Below are 22,765 nucleotides of genomic sequence, written 5' to 3'. Positions count from 1 at the left end.
ATTTAGCATGCTAATTCAGGTTGATATCGCTGCAGTTGTAGTTTTTTTAATGACATCATCGCCCTTATTTCTTCTCATTCTTTTGATGCGTGTAGCTAATTTTTTGGATATTTTTACCTCAATTCTTACACAGTTTCGGCCATGGGAGGCGGTATGCGGGCAACATAACCGCCAGCCAAACTGCAATACACGTTTGTCGGTTGTTACTCTAGGGTAGACCATTTCACTTTCTGGAGGTATATCATTGTTCAAATACGTGAAATGAAATTGAGAGCACGGACTCGTCACCTTATGCTATTCTCAACTTTGAAAATGAAAGTTGAACAAGGATGTATATCATTGTCCAAATAGGCGAACGCACAGAACCGTCACCTTATACCATTCTCAACTTGGAAAATGAAAATTGAAACAAGGAAGTTGGGAGACAGTCCGGTGCCAGACCGAAGGTGGATGCCGATGGACGCCTAATCACGCCAGGTAGACTGATGGTTGTAAACCTCTTTAGGATTAGTGCTAGGGGATTTAATAAGGACTTTAAAAAGGATAATTAAAAAGGCATAATTTCGGACGTAGGCTACGATCGTCAAGTTAGTGAATGGCAGCCATTACCGACTCATTGCCTACTTAGCTGCTACACGATTTGCAGTCTGTGATTATTAGCAGTCTGTGTGTGCAACACATAACTCCGCACTGCAGTTCAACGCGAGTTTAACATGTGTATGTGTGCGTATTATACATAATAATGAAAACTGATTTATTTTCACTGTTTCCAGCACGCCGGCGAAAGAAGTTGTTCTAGCAGTAGTCTACCCGAGAAGCTCAGCAGTGCCATTCATAGAATCACTCATCTAGCAATACCAAGAAAGGTCAGTAGGTGGCCTCGGCAGTCCATTTATCAAGACAGTCCCGTCTATACCATGATAATCTATTCCACACGTCATAATGTTTCATAATGTTAAGTCACTACTAAACATGGACATTAAGGGGACAAAGCTTCTTTAGGGTGGTTCAGGGGTTATTTCTGAAGAGTAATAGGTGTATTACAATTACAATGACACAAGTAACACACACTCCAGTCGAGGGAGTAGGGTATGGCTGCAGCCTGTAGGCCATCCACATCCAAGTGTTGTCACGTGACACTATCACTCCTGTCCACTCCCGTCATTCTGGTGATTGGCTTTAAATCCCTAACAACCTAATCTCTACACTCTAGCTCTGGGGCCATGGACCCCTGTTACCTCTGCTGTATGGTATACTGTATCATGAAAGCTAAAAGGGCATATGGGTTAACCCTTTATAATGTTCTCTGTGTAATGACATGTTTGTGGTATATCAGCTGTGATCCTGAAACTCTCAAAGTAATGCTGCTATTGTACTGTTGCTCTTATCTTATTTCAGTACTTAAAACTGAGCTGAAGATGGCAAGCCCAAGTTGGTAAATCCAAATACCCCAGCAGGGTGTCAGAAGTCCACACTGATGTCCACCAAGGAGGCCCGTGATCTATATCTACCGGGAGAAGAGGATCACATTACCAACACCTCAAAAAGGAGCTGATTAACCCGACAATGCCTTAGCCCACGTGGAAAAGTTCAGAGCAGAGTGTGTCCCGGCGCCATCACGCCAGCTGTGCCTGGGCTAACTGGCTCTGACCTTTGGCCAGACATGAATGCACCATTCTGCTGGCCTGTGGAAAGCTGTGGTGGCTACATAAAGTTGTAAGTATTTCACATTCAATATCATTGTGGGCTATTCATTTTACATTGCTGAAAAACAGCCTCACATCAATCCCTTCTCCTGTGCCCATCACACCCGCTGTATTCCAGCTGGGTGCACACGTTAATGTTTTGGTTGAGAGAAACCCAGGAACTGTCCAGAGTAAATCATCCCTCTCCCAGTCGTTCTCAGTGTTCTGGTCTCTCAAGTATTCTTTAACCCGGCCCTTTTAATACCCAATGTTGTGGCCCCGTCTTTTGACCATACCACATCACTAAATGACAAGCTGCTTTCTGTGCTCTGTACCTTCATGGCACCTTTTGTTCCCTTCACTGTGGCCCCTTTTTGCCTCTCCGTGACACATAGCTTTCCATGTTCAGGTCTTACAAGCTAACTTCAACCTGGCAGTTTAAATGATGTGGTTCTCTGTTATGTTATCAGTGTTCTGCTCTTACCAGTGCTCTGTAACACAGCACTTATGGTTTCCTTGTGTTGTGATGCTGTGTATTGTTGTCCAATTTCATACACTTTTAAATATTTTCTATGTATATAGTCTTATAGCTGCTTTGCCTCTATGGCACATTTTTTTGTTCTCTTCTTTTCACTGTGGTCACCCCTACTTGCTGCACTCTCAATAAAGTGGTCAGTGCTACAATGATGCATTATGGAGTGTCTTATATATGGGCCTATAATTTAACAAATCCTTTAGAAGGCCCTTAAAGAGACATAAGAACCATAATAATGAATGGCTTTCAGGAAGAATAGATACATTCTCAGGCAAACATGGACTTTTAATCAAAACTCATATTAACAATCACACTGGGAGGAGTAACACAACTATACGGTCCATTCTTGAGTCCAAGTGATGTGATTTAGTTTAGTGTGTGTTCAGTTTGAAAGTCCAATGTCAGTAAAAGTGTCAGTCTATGTTATGTAGTATGTGTGTGTTCAGTTGAAAGTGCAAGTCAGTCAAATAAGTTATGTGATTTATGTAGGCTTGTGTGTGTTCAGTAAGTATTATGTCAGGAAAAGTTTCAATCCATTTATGTGGTTTTGTGTGTGTTCAGGATACGGATGGGTTGAGGAAAGAAACTCTTCAAACTCTCTCTTCTGGTTTTGATGCAGCAGAGACGTCTGCCTCAAGGGTTAAAATAGTCCATGGTCAGGGTGAGAAGAGTAGTAAGCCTACAACATTCATATAAGAACACTACATTTCACTTAACATTGTCGTCAATAACTGCTAAAACGGCACGCAATACACATACACACATAGAAAGTGTTATACTAAAATACAAGCATACATTTCATTTTCATTTTCATAGATAGCCTATTATGTGCATTCACAAACCCCAAACTGTAATTTAATTTCAATGTCATAATGTTAGCTGAATTCACAAACCCCAACTCGTCATTTCATTTAAATGTCACAATGTTAACTGAACAACATTTAGTATTGTAGTGGTCACTGATTGAATATAATTAATTTGTATACATTTTATTCGCTTGGTATTAATTTCTGTTTCATATCTGTAACCATCAAATTACCAAACATTTGTAATGAACTCAATGAATGCTGTTGTTGGTGGAATTACATTTTTTGAAATACACAAACATTTGAAGCCCGATTTGGTGTTGAGAATGAGGAGAAGGCTAGCCTGACGAGCCAGACCCACATTAAAATGTAGGGTCTGGATACTCCCCGTTCGCAGTGTTCAGTCCGAGGGGCGGGATAATCGGTTGTCTTTCAAATTCCCTCTGCACGCAATAGGATAGCGCTACAACTCACGAGTCCCATGCGTTTTCCCACCAGCGGAGCTAGTTGGCTAGTTCAAACTTTTGCCAACTTAAAAAAATCTTAACTCGTGTCACCGTGTTCGCCAACAGCAACATCCATCTTCTTTGTTTTCAAGTAGCAGGGAATTCACGTCGAACTGTTTCAACTCTGCCGTCAATCATTATGTTAAGCCCGCCTAACGACTCTATACACGATGTGATTGGCCTGATCGAAGTGTAATTTTTCCAGCCCGCAAGATTAGCTAAACTAGCCCGGACAGCAAATTAAATTTGCTGCCGCTATGGTGCCTCTAGATTTCTAGGAGAAGGCGGCTCTCAACTGAAAATCGTGTTGCTTTTGTTGCCATCTTGGATGGTATACTTGTACTCTTGCCATTGAGATGAATAGGAAATAGTGACTTGTTAGCCTATTTGTGTCTCAAAATCGAACAAATAACAAGCCACTAACTTGTATCGATCTCTATGGGATTCCAATGACCAGACGGCAACCTTACCTGCCGGCGAGTGACGTCAACTACTCATTCTCAATGATGCCCGCTCACCACGGCAAGGTAGGCTATGAGCGGGAACACAAAAGACGCTGGTGATGATGCAGGACAAAACAATACAAACACAGAGGGGAAGATGGGTGGAGTCCTTTCTCCAGGCTAGCAAAGGGGGTGGAGTCTTTTTTTCTCCAGGGATGGAGCAGGGTTGGAGGGGGTGGTGAGCGTGAACACAGATGATGCAGGACAAAACAATACAAACACAGAGGGGAAGATGGGTGGAGTCCTTTCTCCAGGGTAGCAAAGGGGGTGGAGTCTTTTTTTCTCCAGGGATGGAGCAGGGTTGGAGGGGGGTGGTGGCGTGAACACAGATGATGCAGGACAAAACAATACAAACACAGAGGGGAAGATGGGTGGAGTCCTTTCTCCAGGGTAGCAAAGGGGGTGGAGTCTTTTTTCTCCAGGGATGGAGCAGGGTTGGAGGGGTGGTGGCGTGAACACAGATGATGCAGGACAAAACAATACAAACACAGAGGGGAAGATGGGTGGAGTCCTTTCTCCAGGGTAGCAAAGGGGGTGGAGTCTTTTTTTCTCCAGGGATGGAGCAGGGTTGGAGGGGGTGGTGAGCGTGAACACAGATGATGCAGGACAAAACAATACAAACACAGAGGGAAGATGGGTGGAGTCCTTTCTCCAGGCTAGCAAAGGGGTGGAGTCTTTTTTTTCCAGGGCTGGAGCAGGGTTGAGGGGGTGGTGGCGGGGAACACAGATGATGCAGGACAAAACAATACAAACACAGAGGGAAGATGGGTGGAGTCCTTTCTCCAGGGTAGCAAAGGGGTGGAGTCTTTTTTTCTCCAGGGATGGAGCAGGGTTGGAGGGGTGGTGAGCGTGAACACAGATGATGCAGGACAAAACAATACAAACACAGAGGGGAAGATGGGTGGAGTCCTTTCTCCAGGCTAGCAAAGGGGGTGGAGTCTTTTTTTCTCCAGGGATGGAGCAGGGTTGGAGGGGGTGGTGAGCGTGAACACAGATGATGCAGGACAAAACAATACAAACACAGAGGGGAAGATGGGTGGAGTCCTTTCTCCAGGCTAGCAAAGGGGGTGGTCTTTTCCTCCAAGGACCTTTTATGTGGAGATCCGAATTAGGTCCAACAGAGCATCACTGAAAGGCCCATTGTTCTCATTGACCACACTGTTGAACATGGCATTGAGGTCCCCATGCAAGGCTCGCTCCTCCACACTGATGAATGGATCTCTCCCAAAAGGCGAATGCCTAGTGAGAGAGGAGCCCCTCTCTGCGTCATAAAGGTCCGCTGCAACAGCGGCACAAGGCACCATGCTTGGTGTCACCTTCACAGGACATCCGCCAGAGGCCAGAGAATCTGGAATCACCCTACCTGACATTTGACAGAACATATTTTAGAGAGTTAGTATGTGAGACATTACCTTAAAAAATAAGAGTAACACTAGGCTTCAAATAATTTGCTCTACGGCTGGTATATGCCCTTAATGTATACTTTGTTACTCCCCTTAGGGAAATTCTTTGTCTGTATTTAACCCTTCCGGTAGTGCTATTAATAGTACTACTACTGGTGCAGCCACACAGTATCCCAAGGGCACCTCATCGGTGTCTTGGGTGGGATTTGGGCGCAACTTTACATAGGGATTGACACTGAGGGACATGTCCGGACCAACTTTGGGATGGAAAGGATTGTCCTTACCAATATTTTGATGTATTATTTAATATAACGGAAATATATTTTACATAATGCATTTAATATTATATAATTTTGCAAAAGAATTCGTAATAGGCTATTAGGCATATATTTTTGCCAATGTGCGTGCCCATCTCGGCGCATAACTTAGTTCAGATAATGTGAGTAGAGGCTTGGCCATTTGTTTAATCAGCCTGTAGTGCAGGTGGCCAAACTCAGACACTTTTGAAGGTTTTTTGATGAAATAACCAAACCAGGATATTTTCAGTGGCTCAACGTAACTAAAACAACAATTGATTTCCCCAAATTCAACACAAAATCCCGCAAGAAGTGAATACTGTGTGGTCAAAAGTATTGGCACCCTTCATAACAAGTATCTTTTGTCTTTTGCAGTGATAAAAGCATACTTTTCATTATTATAAGGTTGTAGGTAGTCAGACGTCAGCTGGTAGCATACATTTCTATTGGTTTCTATGGATGGTATAAGGTTTTCTTCAAGGATTCCAAATATTTGAATGGATCTATATCTACCCCTTGCAGCTAATTAGCAGTGTCATAGGAAGCAAAATAGACCTAGAGCACCATGCTTCACTTTAAACATGGTGCACTATCCAGGGTATTCTTCATCCTCCAGACATACACTGGTCAGGAGACCCAAACTTTTGTTCCGTTACTCCATAGAATTAACTGCCAAGCATATTGACACTAATTTCATATGATTTTGGTTCAGTATTCTGTCTTTTCATCAGTGGTGGAATGTAACGAAGTACAAATACTTTGTTAGCCTACTGTAAATTTTCCAGGCATTTGTACTTAAGTAGAATCTATAGTGCATACTTTTGACTTTTACTTCGTTACATTATGCAGCAATTATCTGTACTTTTACTCCGCTACATTTCTACAACACCATCGTTCCTTTTTACGTTACATTTTCTGATCAGTTTTTTTTCCTCTTTGATAAACACGTTTGTTTTACCAGGGGGCTGGTTTGCTACCAAAGATAGAGCGCTACGTGCCCCGCTTCTAAATCTTTGAAACATAGGCTTCTAGACCAGGCAAAGCGTGAACTTGTAGCCATCTGCATTCGGTAGGCTATATTCATCAGACCCATGGCTACATTGGACATGCAACTGTGTTCTGTGCCCTGAGCATATGCTTGCCTTTCTCTGTCTGTTATCTGCAGCGTTAGGGCCTCCTCTCCGATGAGATTGCTAGTCCGCAGAGCAACGAAGATACAGGCTATGCCCATGCTTCTGTTACACTGGTCATCTGATCATTTGCGGCACAAATGAATGGTACACTATTATAGAACCGCTGTCCGAAAAAAAACTTACAAGGAAGTTTATGGTCACATGCATATAGTTACTGGAAGTAAGAAATGCAGTGAAATTATGTCTGGTGTCAGCCTATTTGTGCTTTTATGGGGGTAAAAAGTGCAGTAGAAGAGGGGTTTGGTGTGTGTGTTGGGGGGATGACAGGGGAGAAGGGATAGTGTGCTGTGTATGTGGGGAGAGGGCAGTGTGCAATATGTGTGTTGGAGAAGCTTCCTCATGAGACAATGTGCTGTGTATTGGGGGGCAGTGTGCTGTAAGTATGTTGGGGATGTGTGTTGGAGAAGCTTCCTGATGAAATAATGTGCTGTGTAGGTAGGGGAGAGGGGGGGGCAGTGCACTGCAAGTATGGTGAAGGGACTTACTATTGCAAGCAGAATACTGTATGTATGATGCATATGTGAGTGATGACAATGAAGATGTGTGTGTGGGCGGGAGGGGAGTGAAGCAGTGACTGTGTGTGTAGTGTGTGTGTGGGTAGGTGGGGGCAGTGTGCAGCTTAAGTATGTAGAGGATGTGTGTTGGAGAAGATCCTGAAGACAATGTGCTGTGTATGTAGGGAGGGGGGCAGTGTGCAGCAAGTATGTAGAGGAGGCTTACTGTAGCAAGCAGTGTGCTGTATGTACGTGAGGTTGATGACAGTGATGATGTAATTGTGTGTTTTGTGTGTGTGTGTTGGGAATGGTGGGGGGTGGAGGGGGTGCCGAGGATTAGTGTGTGCTTCACCTCACGTTGTGTTCACTGTGTGCAGTGTGTTTCACTAATTCACGGATTGGGATAAATGCAAAGACCAAATTTCCCTCACGGGATCAAAAGAGTACTGTACGTCTGTGCAAGTGAAACTGAACCTTATCATAAAGGTTTCTCAACAACAACCTTTCTGTTCAATCTGGACCAGAATTGGCATTACGATCCACCCGACGTTTCCCTTGTCTGCCCCGTTAAACTTCAGGCTCTCGTGTTTTACTGAATGATATTTAACTCAGCAGATCACCCTAGATAACCAGAATTAGTCTCCAGAATTGTACATCAGAATGTAAACTGGGCCACGGGTGGTAAGCACAATTACATCAGCTTAAAACTATCTAGCCTAGTATGACCTAAAACTAACTTAATTAAAATGCCACAGCTCATAGGCTACTGCTTTTTTTTTATTAGAATAGGCCTATAATATTAATAAATCATGCAAATACTTTTACTTTTAATACTTAAAGTACATTTAAAAGCAGGTACTTTTTACTTTTACTGAAGTTGGGTTGGCATTGTGGTACTTTTACTTTTACTAAAGTAAATATTTCTCTGCTTATTTGTACTTTTACTTAAGTACTGAGTTTCAGTACTTCCTCCACCACTGCTTTTCGTGCCTTTAGAACAGCAGTGTGTTGGGATGAGGAAGAATGAAGCATACACTGAAAAGTGCACCCTGTCTAATATAAACTGATATATGGCAATTACAAGATGACACTTGGGGGCTAATTAGCTTCCTCTGACACTGAAAATCAGCTGCATATTAATGTATTCAAATATTTGGAAATCCTTGGAGAAAACATACTGTCCATAGAAACCAATAGAAATGTCGTGAGTAAATTGGAGTCTGCCGTCCGTTAGATATGGAATGAAATTTCTCAGGAACGCTACTATAGCTGACGTCTGACTACACATAACCTTATTACTGGATTTTAACAACTTCAAAATCTGCCGTTCCTTGTCTAAACTGGCCTTGCGCGTATTCTCCCCTGACTTCAGTGTATGTTGCGTTACGCGCTTCTGAAGGCTGTAGGGGCCACCACTGGCGAAACAGCACTTTGCAGTTCAGCCTTACCCAGTTAAACATACACATCCAAAATTCCATAGGCTTATTAGTTGGCTAACATTCGAAATCACATTATTTTTCTTGAACTGAAAGTTAACAAACACGAATGATTGAATGACGGTAGGCTATTATGAACGAGTCTGTTGACCGATCACTTCGGCAGACACACACGCCTACATAACATGGGAAGATTTGAAAAGTTGTGAAATTGTACCTGGCACACTGTGCTGATTCCAGGCCTCCACAAATCGGGTCAGACCAACATTGGCAACTTGGCAAGCCAGCTGTGAGGTGCAAAACTTCACCACGTCATCCTCCATATTAATGGCTCCTTGGTCGGTTAGACTTTGAAGGCAAGCTTTAATGGGGAAGTTCACCCTAGTGTTTACCTATAATTAGCAGTAGAAACGTACATTAAACATCCTTATGTCCTCCAAAACCAGAACATATTAGATAGATAGATATATAGATAGATGCATGCGTGAATGCTGCTACTAATGTAAAGTACTACTATTTTATATTGCTATTGTAGCAGGGTGAACTGCTTGGCATGATTCTAAAATTATGTAAACTAGGCGATGTCTCTGCCTCAGTCAACGAATTCCAAGATTAATTTTCAAAAACATTGAAACATAGGTTACAAGACTGGCATGTCAAAACAGCAGCTCCCTGGTCCGTGTACTTTTTCGTTCGTCAGATTTCCGATTTTGAAACTAGATCCAAACATGATAATGGATTTATTGCAAATGAGCTCGGAATTCTATTTATGGGTAATTTTTCTCCATAATGCGGGGGAACTCCATAACCAGGGAAATGAAGCTGGGGATGCCGAGTGCCAAACAAGCTAGATTTCGGAGCGCAAAAGGTGTTCTCTCGGACAATGTAAAATAATGCAACTGCTGCTCGAGTGGGCACTCAAGACAAGGGGGCATTAATAATGGCGCAAAGATGTTATCAACTTCTTACACTTTCATCCAAAACATGATTAGGTTAGGATGTTATGTTTTCTCGCCAGGGTTTGTCTGTCTGTATGTCTGTCTGTCTGGGTGGCTGTCTACATCACTACATCACATAACTCAAAAAGAGCTTTACAAACCTCGGACCATAGCCTCTCGATGCGATGGTTCTGAAAGTAGACAAAAAAATCGGATACGATGTTCGTAATGTCACAATTATTGGCTTATTATTGGCTAAACTATAATTAGAGTTAGTTATTTGGTGCGTGTGTGTGTGTGTGACCTACTAATGTTGAGGGTGTCTGCAGAAAAGAGGGTCTTGCAGTGCAGTATCGCTGCCCTGCCAGTTTCTCCTGCACGTACTGGCACAGGTAAAACTCTCTCCCTCTGTCGGTCCTTACCTGATCCCACAACCCATGGCCAAGCACTGCTTTTCTATTAAGAATGGAAGACGTCACATGATGAAATTTCAGTGAGAGTGAGGTAGACTATATTATTCAATTGCCCCCTGAAAATTGCCTGCATATACAAAACCTGCCTTCAATAGAGAATAAGCCTTTACTCCATCTCTAAACCCCAGCCCTAACAAACAACTACCGCCTGCTTACAAAACCTGCCTTCAATAGAGAATAAGCCTTTACTCCATCTCTAAACCCCAGCCCTAACAAACAACTACCGCCTGCTTACAAAACCTGCCTTCAATAGAGAATAAGCCTTTACTCCATCTCTAAACCCCACCCCTTCAATAGAGAATAAGCCTTTACTCCATCTCTAAACCCCACCCCTAACAAACAACTACCGCCTGCTTACAAAACCTGCCTTCAATAGAGAATAAGCCTTTACTCCATCTCTAAACCCCACCCCTTAATAGAGAATAAGCCTTTACTCCATCTCTAAACCCCAGCCCTAACAAACAACCGCCTGCTTACAAAACCTGCCTTCAATAGAGAAAAGCCTTTACTCCATCTCTAAACCCCAGCCCTAACAAACAACCTGCCTTCAAAATCAATAGAGAATAAGCCTTTACTCCATCTCTAAAACCCCAAACCCTTATAAAATCCTGCCCTTCAATAGAGAATGCTTACAAAACCTAACAAACAACCACCGCTTCTGCTACAAACCTCAATGAGAATAAGCCTTTACTCCCCTAACAAAAAACAATAGAGAATAACACTCCATCTCTAAACCCCACCCCTTACAAACAAACCTGCCTTCAATAGAGAATAAGCCTTTACTCCATCTCTAAACCCCAAAAGCCCTAAGAAAACAACTACCGCCTGCTTACAAAACCTGCCTTCAATAGAGAATAAGCCTTTACTCCATCTCTAAACCCCAGCCCTAACAAACAACTACCGCCTGCTTACAAAACCTGCCTTCAATAGAGAATAAGCCTTTACTCCATCTCTAAACCCCAGCCCTAACAAACAACTACCGCCTGCTTACAAAACCTGCCTTCAATAGAGAATAAGCCTTTACTCCATCTCTAAACCCCACCCCTTCAATAGAGAATAAGCCTTTACTCCATCTCTAAACCCCACCCCTTCAATAGAGAATAAGCCTTTACTCCATCTCTAAACCCCAGCCCTAACAAACAACTACCGCCTGCTTACAAAACCTGCCTTCAATAGAGAATAAGCCTTTACTCCATCTCTAAACCCCACCCCTAACAAACAACTACCGCCTGCTTACAAAACCTGCCTTCAATAGAGAATAAGCCTTTACTCCATCTCTAAACCCCACCCCTAACAAACAACTACCGCCTGCTTACAAAACCTGCCTTCAATAGAGAATAAGCCTTTACTCCATCTCTAAACCCCTAACAAACAACTACCGATGTGTTCATGACCTTTTCTTTTCCTCTCTCCCACTGTCCGCAGGTTCATTCCAAACTGGAAAAGGGCTCCCCCACCTCACCGATCCCAATTTAACCCCTGCACACACATACCTGTACACCTCCTCATATATTACGAGGTTATTCTTAACGGGCATCGTGGAGTGGCCCACCAACTTCCCACTGTATCCATCAATTGCCATTGCATGGGTCACTCCAAACATCACCAACTTTTCGTTTTGGTCCATGTGCAGTTTTTCACCGAAATATTCCGCCCGATAAGGTACTGGGTTGAGATTCCGTGCTCCCTAGATATTAATACGAATTATCAAACATAAAAAATATTCATTCATAAATATCTAAACAGAAACGATTCACTCATATGGCATGGCGCATTGACACAGGAAACATAAGGGACATCAATAAAACAAGCACGATACACGAACAGGGTGGTCACATACAATACACCGGGTAAAACACGTGAGGTACAACCTAAAGAAAGACTGCATATAAGCTTACACATACATGACATGGTAAACGCAATTACACTCACTAAAACCGACATTACACAATCCAGCATTCACACACATTGCATTCTAGGAGGCAGTCCGGAAGACACCGACGTTACAATATCAAGAACAATTATACATAGGCTAATACAACTCGCATTTTTTCTTTTAGAATGTAAAAAACAAAAACATCAAAACACTATACAATCTACAAAGTAGACTAATATAGGCCCTAGCCAGAGTTGCCTATTTGGTATCAAATGCAGCTTACCCGTTGGCGACCTTCATGGTAATGCGGGCGGACAGCTTGCATTGCTGCTCCCACTCGCATGTGGCACGCACAAATGCCCTTGGTCGCCAGGTAGCCCTTCATGGTTTTTCGACCATACATTGGGCCGACCTTCGTAGAGCATATTATAATCAATTGTAAGCTGGTATGTTTTGCTTGTTTGTTTTTTAGGGAAGAACAGATGTGTTCAATCGGTTTAAAGGGCCCAATTCTCCCGTCGGCGTTGACGTTATGCGCTTGTTTAACTTTGTTCACAAGTCAGTGGCAAATAAAAGTATCCTAGGGGAATGTCGGATTAAGATTATGTTGTTACTGATTAAGCAAGCCCAGAACATGAGAAAAGGCATAGGCTGTTGGTTGTTTTACAACTACAGAATGCCCTCTGCTCCTACATTGGACTGTGAGCCCGCATAACAATAGGCCAGTAAGAATTTTGAACCTGCCCCATCTGAATTCCTCTGATTTGGGCATTTAACCCTTAGCTGTTTTTAGGGCATTTTCACTACCTTTATTCATAAGGATTTATTCTGGTCAAGTGCCACACACACATATTATATATTGTTTTTTTTTTAGCAGAGTCTAGGCTATTCAGATCTGCCATAATTTCATATATTAGTAATAGCACTGATTTTATTTTGAAGAATTATTTTTAAAGAATTAAAATACAAAAAGCGTATTATAAAAATTCTTATATTTTGACATGTATCTCACCACAGCAAGCTCATAGCTCTACACATTTCTCTCTGAATTTTGATGTGTGTGTAGGGCAGACTGTCCTGAATCAGGCAATATAATTGCCATGTTTTTTATTTAGTGATGAAAAATGACCTTTCTGCGCTCCATATATGTAGTTTTATTTACTTATTTATTATTATTATTTACCCTTATTTCTTATTTACTTACTTTTTTGTTTACTTGAATGTTATGTTTTTCTGTGGACTTAAATTGGTAAAATATGTCTTGTCTTCACCGTGGGATAGTGAGAAACGTAATTTCGATCTCTTTGTATGTCTGGAACATGTGAAGAAATTGACAATAAAGCTGACTTTGACTTTGATATCTGTGACACGAACTGATCTGACCTGATTTGACCCGAGTTTGCGTGTTAGCCTGCGTGTGGCTATGGTGTAGGCACTCATAATGATTCTCAACTTATTACTGCATTGCCATAAACAAAGTAAAGGCAAAAAGGTGTTTCTTTGTTGAACAAATTGGGATGCAATGTGAGCCTTGAATTGGATGGCATGCCCCATACAGAACAATCAAGGGAAAACATATTCACATATATGCAGCTACATCCAGCTTATATTTAAATAGATGGCTACAATATATTTAATACATATATAGTACAAGAATGTATATATGCAAGTATATGTGGGACCCAGCAATGTAACATATGTGTTTATCTAAACATGAACATATATGGTGAATATATTCAATTAACTTAATTTGCACACAGGCAGTGATGGGTGGGGTTTACAAAAAAGGCTACCTTCAACTTCACTACCAACGTTGGAATAACGGTTAAAATGTTTGCAGCTTTTTCACTAGTTCTACATAAGCATAACTAACAGCTACTATTAGTCCAAATGTAAAACATTTGCTCTGGTTAACTGGATTGGCGGGGAGTATGAGGGCAAAACCAGCATTTTGCCGACTGACTTCACTAGTAAACCTAACGTTAATGAGGAAGACTTTTTCAACGGCTCTGTAACGTTATGGGACAACATCTTGCTAGAAACTATGTGGTGGAGGGGAGGAAGGCAGCCAAGAGATAGTTGGCCGGTTTTCGAGGCCATGGTGGTCAAAATTGCTGGTAAGTAGAAGCTAGATCTTCATTGTATGCTAAATTGCTTTCATATAACATTTGCAGAAGTTAATGTCCGAATTAAAAATGGTATTACTGATGGAAGCTAACCTTTGCTACTTTCTGTAACATTAACGTTAGCATAAATTAGCCAGCGCTAGCTTTATTTTTTTTACACCTGAAAGGGGTTTGAAAAATAAATTCACTGAGAAACGTTTGGACAATTAATAAAAACGATTTGTAATGACAGAGTGAAATACCAATTTAACCTGTCTCCCGGCCATATTTGGTAGTATATTTGCCTCTGGCATGTAGATTGATAGGCATAGATAGAAGCTAACTTATGATTTGTCATGCAAGACAGAAAATGTAACAGTTAACATTACTAGCCTAAGGTGTAGACATTCTATGCACTGTGGTTTAGCTAGCTAGCTGCTATTGTTGCATCATGGACAACACTTAGAGCTAACATTAGCTTTTTTTTTTTTAGATTGGATGTAATGTGGTAAAGTTATGTGCTGGAGAGTATTAGAGTGGACGTGTAGAAATTGATAACAAGTACTGTGCTTAATTTCATGGAAATGGTATTGCAAGTAACGTGTTTTGTTTTTGTGCACTATCAAACTACTTTGTCATGCTTTGTGCACTGACATTCTTGCAAAACCATTCACACCCATGCTAAATTATGGAAATGTAAAAGTTGAATTGTATTGAAAAGGACCATGTATGGCCATGTAGTGCATTTGAGCACTGACACCCCTTTTTTTACATTTTAGAGAGGCAACACTCGAAAGCTACATCAAGGACACCGGAGGATGGACCAGAAGACCTGAGCCCAACCCATAGTATGCTTCACTGACAAATGTTGATGCTTCATCATCACATAGACCAAAGGTAATCAAAAAATAATGTTTACTTATGAATATAACTTTTTTTGTTAAAGGTCTATTTTCGAATGCAGAACATAACCTTTTGTTTCTGAGAATTTATACATTTGTTTGAGTAGTTTGGAAGAATTTAGCTTCAAGCTACTGGGGACACAAAGTGAACTGAAATACCTTTCCAACCATGTCTTTCTATGATGGTTGGTACAGCTTCCCTACAGTCTCAGATAGCAGTCTCAGATGGGAGACACTTCATGAGTGGGAATATCCCAGGACATTACATATTACGCAAGTATACCCTTTACCAACGTCACTCTCATTCATGCTGTATTCTGTTCACTTGCAGGTTTCAGAGAAGGCTGGTAGAGCTCTCTATGAGTGTGAGCTGTGGGAGAACCAATAACTGACAACCACCTACAGAAGAGGTGGCGATAATGGCTCTCCAAGAGGAGGTTGTGAGTCTGAAGGCTTTTATTCAACAAGGTTTGTAGAGTGTTTTCATACAGATGTGAACTTTTACATTAAAATGTACATGTTTAACTTTAATTAAATAGCAGCTTCTTGGTTGTACAAGTTTAGTAAAAATTTGAGGATGAAACTAACTTTTCCTTTCAGTGTGGACTGCATCCCATTTTCGCCTCACCATCATAGATCTTTTCTGTGTTAGAAAACTGTAACTATTTGAGGTCCTAATTGATTGTGCTATTTTTTAGGAGGCACTTAGAGGGAATGCCTGGACCCTGAGAGGACTAAGACAATTGGTGAGTTTATTTTATTTGTATGTCTTTCTCTCCAACTCCAACTTTGTATTTATCTCCAATTATCGTGATAACACAACAGTGTTTCTGAACTTTAGCATCTGTATTTGTGTCACTAATATTTTGCATGTTCTATTTGTATATGTTCTGTCTTATTCAGAGACCACCCTGAAGCAGTTCCCAGGCCAGACACTCACTCCAGATTGCTGGGCCAGGCAATAAATGCCAAAGTGACAGAACTGAGGTTCCATAACAAAAACAAAGATTTTCAATAAAATAGAATAAAAGATAACAGAAGTGTTGTGTGTTTCTTCCTCTTTATACTGATACTATGGTTAATTTTAAGTAAACACAAGTGAAATATTTAATGATCAATGCGGAAAATATCAAACCATAGTAGAATATGAACTATATTAGAGAAATATATGTCTGAAATATATAGATCATGTGATCAGAATATTCATCAAGGGTCATGTGATCATAGATGTGCTTATACTGGAATATGTTCAAGCTGCATATATGTGAATATATTATTTTTCTGTATGGGGCAGGAATTTGCTAGGATCTCAAAACCGGATTATGAACATGCTTTGCCATAGAGAAACACACCATAGCGTTGGATTATAAACATGCTTTGCCACAAAAACACAAAAACGTGGGGTTAGTCCAGCTATATGAAGTGATTATTTTGCTGTCACTTCGTCTGTTTTATAACCCAGAAGGATGTACTTGGTATCAAATGATAGCTCTGTGTCTCCTCTCTCATCTGACATGCGTGGCATAACATATCTATCCGATCACGGGTCCGTGAGTAATTCAAACGAGAGTAATTAGTGTGCAGCATTGGCTTGTGTACATGATGTTATTATTTTGCAGTCATATCGTCTGTTTTTATAAGCAAACGAGAGTAATGGTTGCGCAGGTGAACACAGAGAAGTATAGACTGTTAATATGATGCAATTTGATTTAATTTCATGATTTTTTTTTATTTTCATACTTGATCGTACAGCCTGCTAGTCCCTCCATGGGACGTCCCGGGACAGTCGTTTTTGGTTGCCCGTCCCCAATACAGGGAAGCTAACTCTTCGACCGTTTGATCAAGAAAATATATTGGCTATTGCAATCAGATTCATAGCAAATGTAGATGTCCAGGTTGTTCTAACTTTTTGGGGGGATTATGTCCACGGTTTTTATCAAGGAGGTCTAGTCACCCTTGGCATTGGGCAACCGTTTGCTCACAGGTGGTCGTAGAATGTTAGCATTAGATTTTTTTTTATGGTGGAGTTTGACTATCCTCTTCCGCCAGAAATTCCTAACGACTTCTGTTCCTGTCCCCTCCCGTATAAACTAATATGGTAACACCATACAGCATAATGTCCCTCTGGGGATGAATAAAGTAATCTATCTATCTATCTAGCCTATCTATCTATCTATAACAATAATCTCTCCGACCGTGACAAGACTACATGGCGAACATCACAATCATGCAGCTATTTCACACCTCATTAAGTTTCATAAACATTCTAAGATAATATTCTATTCTGTTCTGCATATTACATCACAATCGTACAGCTATTTCACCATATAAGGCTCAGTTTCACACCTCATTAAAGGTCCAGTATGTAGGAAATAATGGAAAATAAACTGTAATCATTCCAAAAATGATCACCATATGTTGTCAGAGAGTAAGGAAACACGATGAATTGAAGTAATGGCTTATTTGACAACATTACTCTAACCTGTAAAACCCATGAAAAAAAAATGAGTTACGGGGCGGAATGTCTTGGAATTTTCGTTTATGTTTTGAACGATTCATTCTAGAATAGCGTATTAATAATGGGCTAGCGCGTCCTTCGATTTGGGTTGCCAAATTAGCAAAGGCCAACTGTCAACAGCTGTCAGTTGTAGTCATGAACGCCTACGAGAGGCAGGCAAATTTCCAAAATTTAAACAAGAAACAAATTAAGTGGACATTGGAGGAGCTTCCTGAGATGTTGACGTCTTCGTCAATCGAAGAATATCAAGTCTGATGCAGAGCTGGCCATATTTCTCCACAAAGGTAGCCTAGGCTAAACTTCATCTGCATCGCTAACTTCAGCTAAATATGTTACGTTGGTTAGAGAGGTATTTTTTGTTTTCACTGTTTCCGTAATGTGTAGCTGGGTCATGGCTGGAGAAACGTTAAAGCAGCTGCAGGTCAACTAACGTTAGCTAAGTCTTAATTACATCTGGCAACCCAGAAGAGGCTCGCGTCTGGTAGTCTTGAGAACGTTCACCAGTGTTTTGATTTTGGCCTGCAGAACGTTCGGTAACAATCCTACAAATCGCACCTTTAAGTTTCGTAAACATTCTAAGATAATCTAGTTGCATATTACATCACAGTCGTAGCCTAGGCTACAGCTATTTCACACCAGAGCCATATAAGGCTCTGTTTCACTTCATTAAGTTTCATAAACATTCTACGATAAAAGCTGCATATTACACCACAATCGTACAGCTATTTCACACCTCATTAAGTCTTGTAAACATTCTAGCATATTCTAGCTGCACTGACCCAATATTCTAGCTGCACTGACCCAGAGCCACGCACAAAGAGTTTGCCGTAGGCTAGCTGCTAGCAAATAACCAGTTGTGGAAGAAGACTCATTCATATTAGTTAACTTAATCATTATCTCAACAGATGAACACTTAATTAATGGTAATGTTATCATCATATATATTACATTACATTTGGCTGACCCATTTTTAGCCATATATATATGCTGACCAGCATATTACAGTTGATTTTCTCTAAGCATAAATAAAGTTGTAAAGAGTTGACGTGATTGTGTGTAGTGCTAGCTATTGTGTTCTGTGGTTATCCCGGAGAATTCCGCTCAAGGAATCATAATCAGTAAAAGGAGGAATCAAAACTGATTTGTAGGAATTTTTCGTTCATGCAAATCATGCTTTTGATCTGGGTATGCGTGCATTAATGTGCAAGAGACCTGACACTGCAATACTGATCATCAAAGTTTACAAATCCCTAATCCCTACCTCTCCAGTGGCATCCCACACAGCACTTTGTAGCTCCTCCTGGGACACCTTTCCCCACCTGCTGTCCACAAGTCCCTTTTCCTTGCAGAATTTTTTTTAAATTTGCAACAGAGTCACCTCGAATAACCCCTTCAGCCAGGAGTTTATTGCTTATTTCATCATATGTTTTGTCCTCTTCCTTCAGTTGCCTGATCATGCCTTCATGCTGTTCCAGTGCCATCCTTGAGCCGTTGTGATATAACGTTAGCCTAGTAACCTTATTCCAACGACCAAACCCTCCAATGTATCAAAATCACAGAGGAGGCGGAGTTGACCAATGAAGGGTATAAATGGAATGTGTCTTCCGAAATTCTTTCTCTTTGTGCTTTCAATAACCATGAATTCAGTAATTCTCCACTTCAGTGCACACTCAGCAACGGTCAGCATTAGACTGCTGGACCTAATGGTGGACAACGTGGCCAGGATATTCCAGGTGCAGTAATGTAAAAGTTATACTATTAATTTGGGGAATGCATATTACGTTAACTTTTTTCGTCAGCAATATAAAGATAAACGAACAATTTTGCACTACCAACACATGTAACTGCCTAGGCTAGGCTTAATTAGCCTATAGTTGTAGTCTAGACTAGTCATAGTCTACCCAGTGTTGTAGCCTAACGTTACTTGAAAGGCAGAAGACTTAATTATTAGCTGATTTTTATATTATGAAGAGCCTCCTTAGAACTGTTGTAAACAATGCATGTTAGAGTAATTTTTATTTGGCTGCTTCTACTTTTTAATACTATTATTTTCACTAATTATTATTAGGCTTTAATAACTTTATTATTATTATTATTATATGTTTAAAAAATATAATAACAACCATAATAATAAGAAGAAGATTCACAATAAGAAGAATAAACAAAATTTTATAAGAATTTACGAAATCTGACTGGTTATGCGTTGAATTATCCTATTTTCCAAACCACCACGTGTGGTAGCCTATGCTATTGCTGCTAGGCTGCATGCAGAAAGCTAATGGATACACGAGGTGGAATTGTAAGCAAGTTATAGTTAGTTCATAATAATATGTATGATATAGTTCTTACAATAATAACGACAATAATAGCTATTATACACATATTTTGAACTATACCTTTTCTTATTTGGGTAATATTATGCGTATGTTGTTATTATTATTATTATTATTATTATTATTATATGTAAAAAAAGATAATAACAACCATAATAATAATAATAATAAGATTCACAATAAGAAGAATAAATGAAATTTTACTAAGAATTTACGAAAACTGACTGATTATGCGTTGAATTATTTTATTTTCCAAACCATCACGAGTGGTAGCTGCTATTGCTGCTAGGCTGCATGCAGAAAGCTAATGGCTACATGAGGTGGAATTGTAATAGTAAGTTATAGTTCATAATAATATGGACAATATAGTTCAATAATAACGATAAGAATGCTAAGGGAAAACGGCCGCCGAGGTGTCCTGTAAGGAATTAATGGACGAGAGCGAGGGGCAAAAAACTCCCCGATGCGCAGCTGAGTCCATTTAATGTTGTACAACTGGACACACCTCAAGGCCGTTATCCCGCTTATCACCCGGTTGCCACTGTAAAGCTTATGCCTTGAATTGTAATAGCAACTATATAGTTTTAAAAAGATAATAACCATAATAATAATAAGAAGATTCACAATAAGAATTATAACATATCGTTTTACGAAAGCTGACTGTGATATGCCTTGAATTGTAATAGCAACTTATAGTGGATAAATAATGTGTAATAGCAACTTATATGGGTTATTATATTGTCATTTTTGGATTCCCAAGAGTGTTGAAATTCTGGTTCACACCCTGGTCACCTCCCGCGGCCCGACGTAAAACATAGGCTACTTTTTGACTGTTAAACCCTGACGTTATTTAGGTGAAGATTTATATTTATAGCATGAGAATTTAGCCTATAAAACAGTGAATTTCTCCTCTTCTGCATATCATGATGGAAGAACCATGTCACTTTGGATGCGCGGTTATTTTAGCGATAAGTTTTGCAATAGGCCCTACCCTCGATATACATATCGTTGGAAAGTTTAGTTCATGGCCGTTTATGTGAGCGGAAAAGATTAAGCCCGAGGTCCGACCCGACCCGAGTCATTTCCTTATATTTTCGACCCGAACCCGCGGGTCCCGTCGGGTTTGTCGGGCCGACCCAACCCATTGAGAATTCTAGCCTATTAAGGTTGTGTTTGTCTGTATGTGTTGGTGTGCTATCCCGTCTTTTGTTTTTGTTTTTTTAATTTTTAATAGGAATGTTGTGGTGGCCACATTAGTGGATGGGGCGTGGGAGGAGGGGAGCCTTACTGTCCGCTTCAGTGCGGACCAGGCGACGGTGCAGGGCATCCAGGACCTGGTCAGGGCGGTGCTGGATGCAAGGAGCGTCGTCCTGGCCGACGGCCAGGGGAGGAGGCTGATCCCCTCCGCCGGCACTGAAGGTATATATCAATACCGAGCTTCTTTAGTTAATTTGACCAGTGCTTGAATGATCTTTTTGTCTTTAAGGGGGTCTCTCTATCTCATTGCTCGCGCATTGCCTAAAGGCGAAACAAAATAGCCAATAGGTGCGAGTGGCGCATTGCAACCCTGGGTGTTCAGTCGTCTCGTGTGTTGAACCGTGGAAATAAATAGGAATAAATAGAACAATTTTGGAATTTGCACTGAAATGTTGTCGGGTATCCATTGACTATCCCGCCATCAGAGATTGCTAACAGGTGTTTCAAAATATCTGTGAACTTTCCGGAGCTCTGAATGGCATAGGCTAGGCTAGATCAGTTGACACAATCAGAAGTAGGCGGCATTATATGGGCTTATAATGTATGGCTTTGTCAATGAACATAGAAGAGGCTAAGAGCAAGTTAGGATTAAATTACAATGACAGACACCTTCAGATATGAGAGACCCCCTCAGATTTTTGACTTCCCTCTGGCTCCTATAATTCGAGCACTGAATTTGACGTAATTTGACATGTTCTGTCTGTTCCCATTAGGGTTGGAGTATTGGCGGAGGGGCTCAAGGAAGGTGGTGGCCTACAGGGGGGAGGACTTCCCTCACAGACGTCCCGGACGCCGGTAAGGACACTCTAAAAAAAAAGACTATAAAAAGGTATATAGGCAAAAAGATATAAAAAGGCCTATAGGCAAAGTCCGACGTGATACGCTCGAACCAGCAAGCATACCCGCTCACTGATGAAAATTGAGCCATTAATGGTGTAATACCCAGCGCAGCCTCTTACCTCTTAAAACAATGAGACACCCTAAAGCACACATTGAGCAACATTGAGATTGTATTGCAGCCTGCTTAAATTTTACGTTTTAAGTTTTAACAATGTGTGATGGATATCAATCTCAACCAAAAGAAAGACCATTCACCTTATGCTGTTGGTTAAGGTCAACCACCGAGATGGTTCGTGCTGAGGTGGCAAGGGCACAGCAGGAAAGGTACCTCACCAGGGAGCAAGTTACGGCACTAAAGGGCACATTCATGTGTGTTATTTGTAGAGGTAAGTAAAAACAAAAGCCACATGTTTTCAATCGACAATTAAAGCAAACACAGATATTTTTGCAATGACATCAAAATCAAAGTAAAAGTGTGTATACTGTTGTCAATCAGACCATGCAACACAATTACACAGAGATCGAATGCGATTCCCCCTAATCCAAACTTTACAAGTTAGATTTATAACACACAACATATAAAACAATAGTGCAAAAGACAACATCAATAAGCATTGTATTCTCCTTTCGTTTTTGTGTCATTCCAGGTGAGATGGACGTGCCCGT

The 22,765-nt window shown here is 40.8% G+C and overlaps 1 protein-coding gene and 2 long non-coding RNA genes across 3 annotated transcripts in view; 2 read left to right on the top strand and 1 right to left on the bottom strand.

Annotated features, from left to right (window-relative positions):
* Positions 1-22,765, bottom strand: part of LOC125297696 (zinc finger protein 239-like) — an 80,411-nt gene that overhangs the window by 13,022 nt on the left and 44,624 nt on the right. The window lies entirely within an intron of this gene.
* Positions 301-1,488, top strand: LOC125297453. The gene is made up of 3 exons (XR_007194043.1): positions 301-477; positions 774-866; positions 1,399-1,488. It is a non-coding gene; the product is annotated as an uncharacterized LOC125297453 (long non-coding RNA).
* Positions 14,079-16,291, top strand: LOC125297438. Its single transcript, XR_007194023.1, has 5 exons — positions 14,079-14,261; positions 15,029-15,146; positions 15,483-15,619; positions 15,850-15,897; positions 16,055-16,291. It is a non-coding gene; the product is annotated as an uncharacterized LOC125297438 (long non-coding RNA).

The sequence above is a fragment of the Alosa alosa genome, chromosome 7 (assembly GCF_017589495.1).
Source record: "Alosa alosa isolate M-15738 ecotype Scorff River chromosome 7, AALO_Geno_1.1, whole genome shotgun sequence".
NCBI classification, from domain to species: Eukaryota; Metazoa; Chordata; class Actinopteri; order Clupeiformes; family Clupeidae; genus Alosa; species Alosa alosa.
The sequence above is the reverse complement of the archived record's forward strand: the minus strand, read 5'-3'. Positions and strand labels throughout refer to the sequence as shown.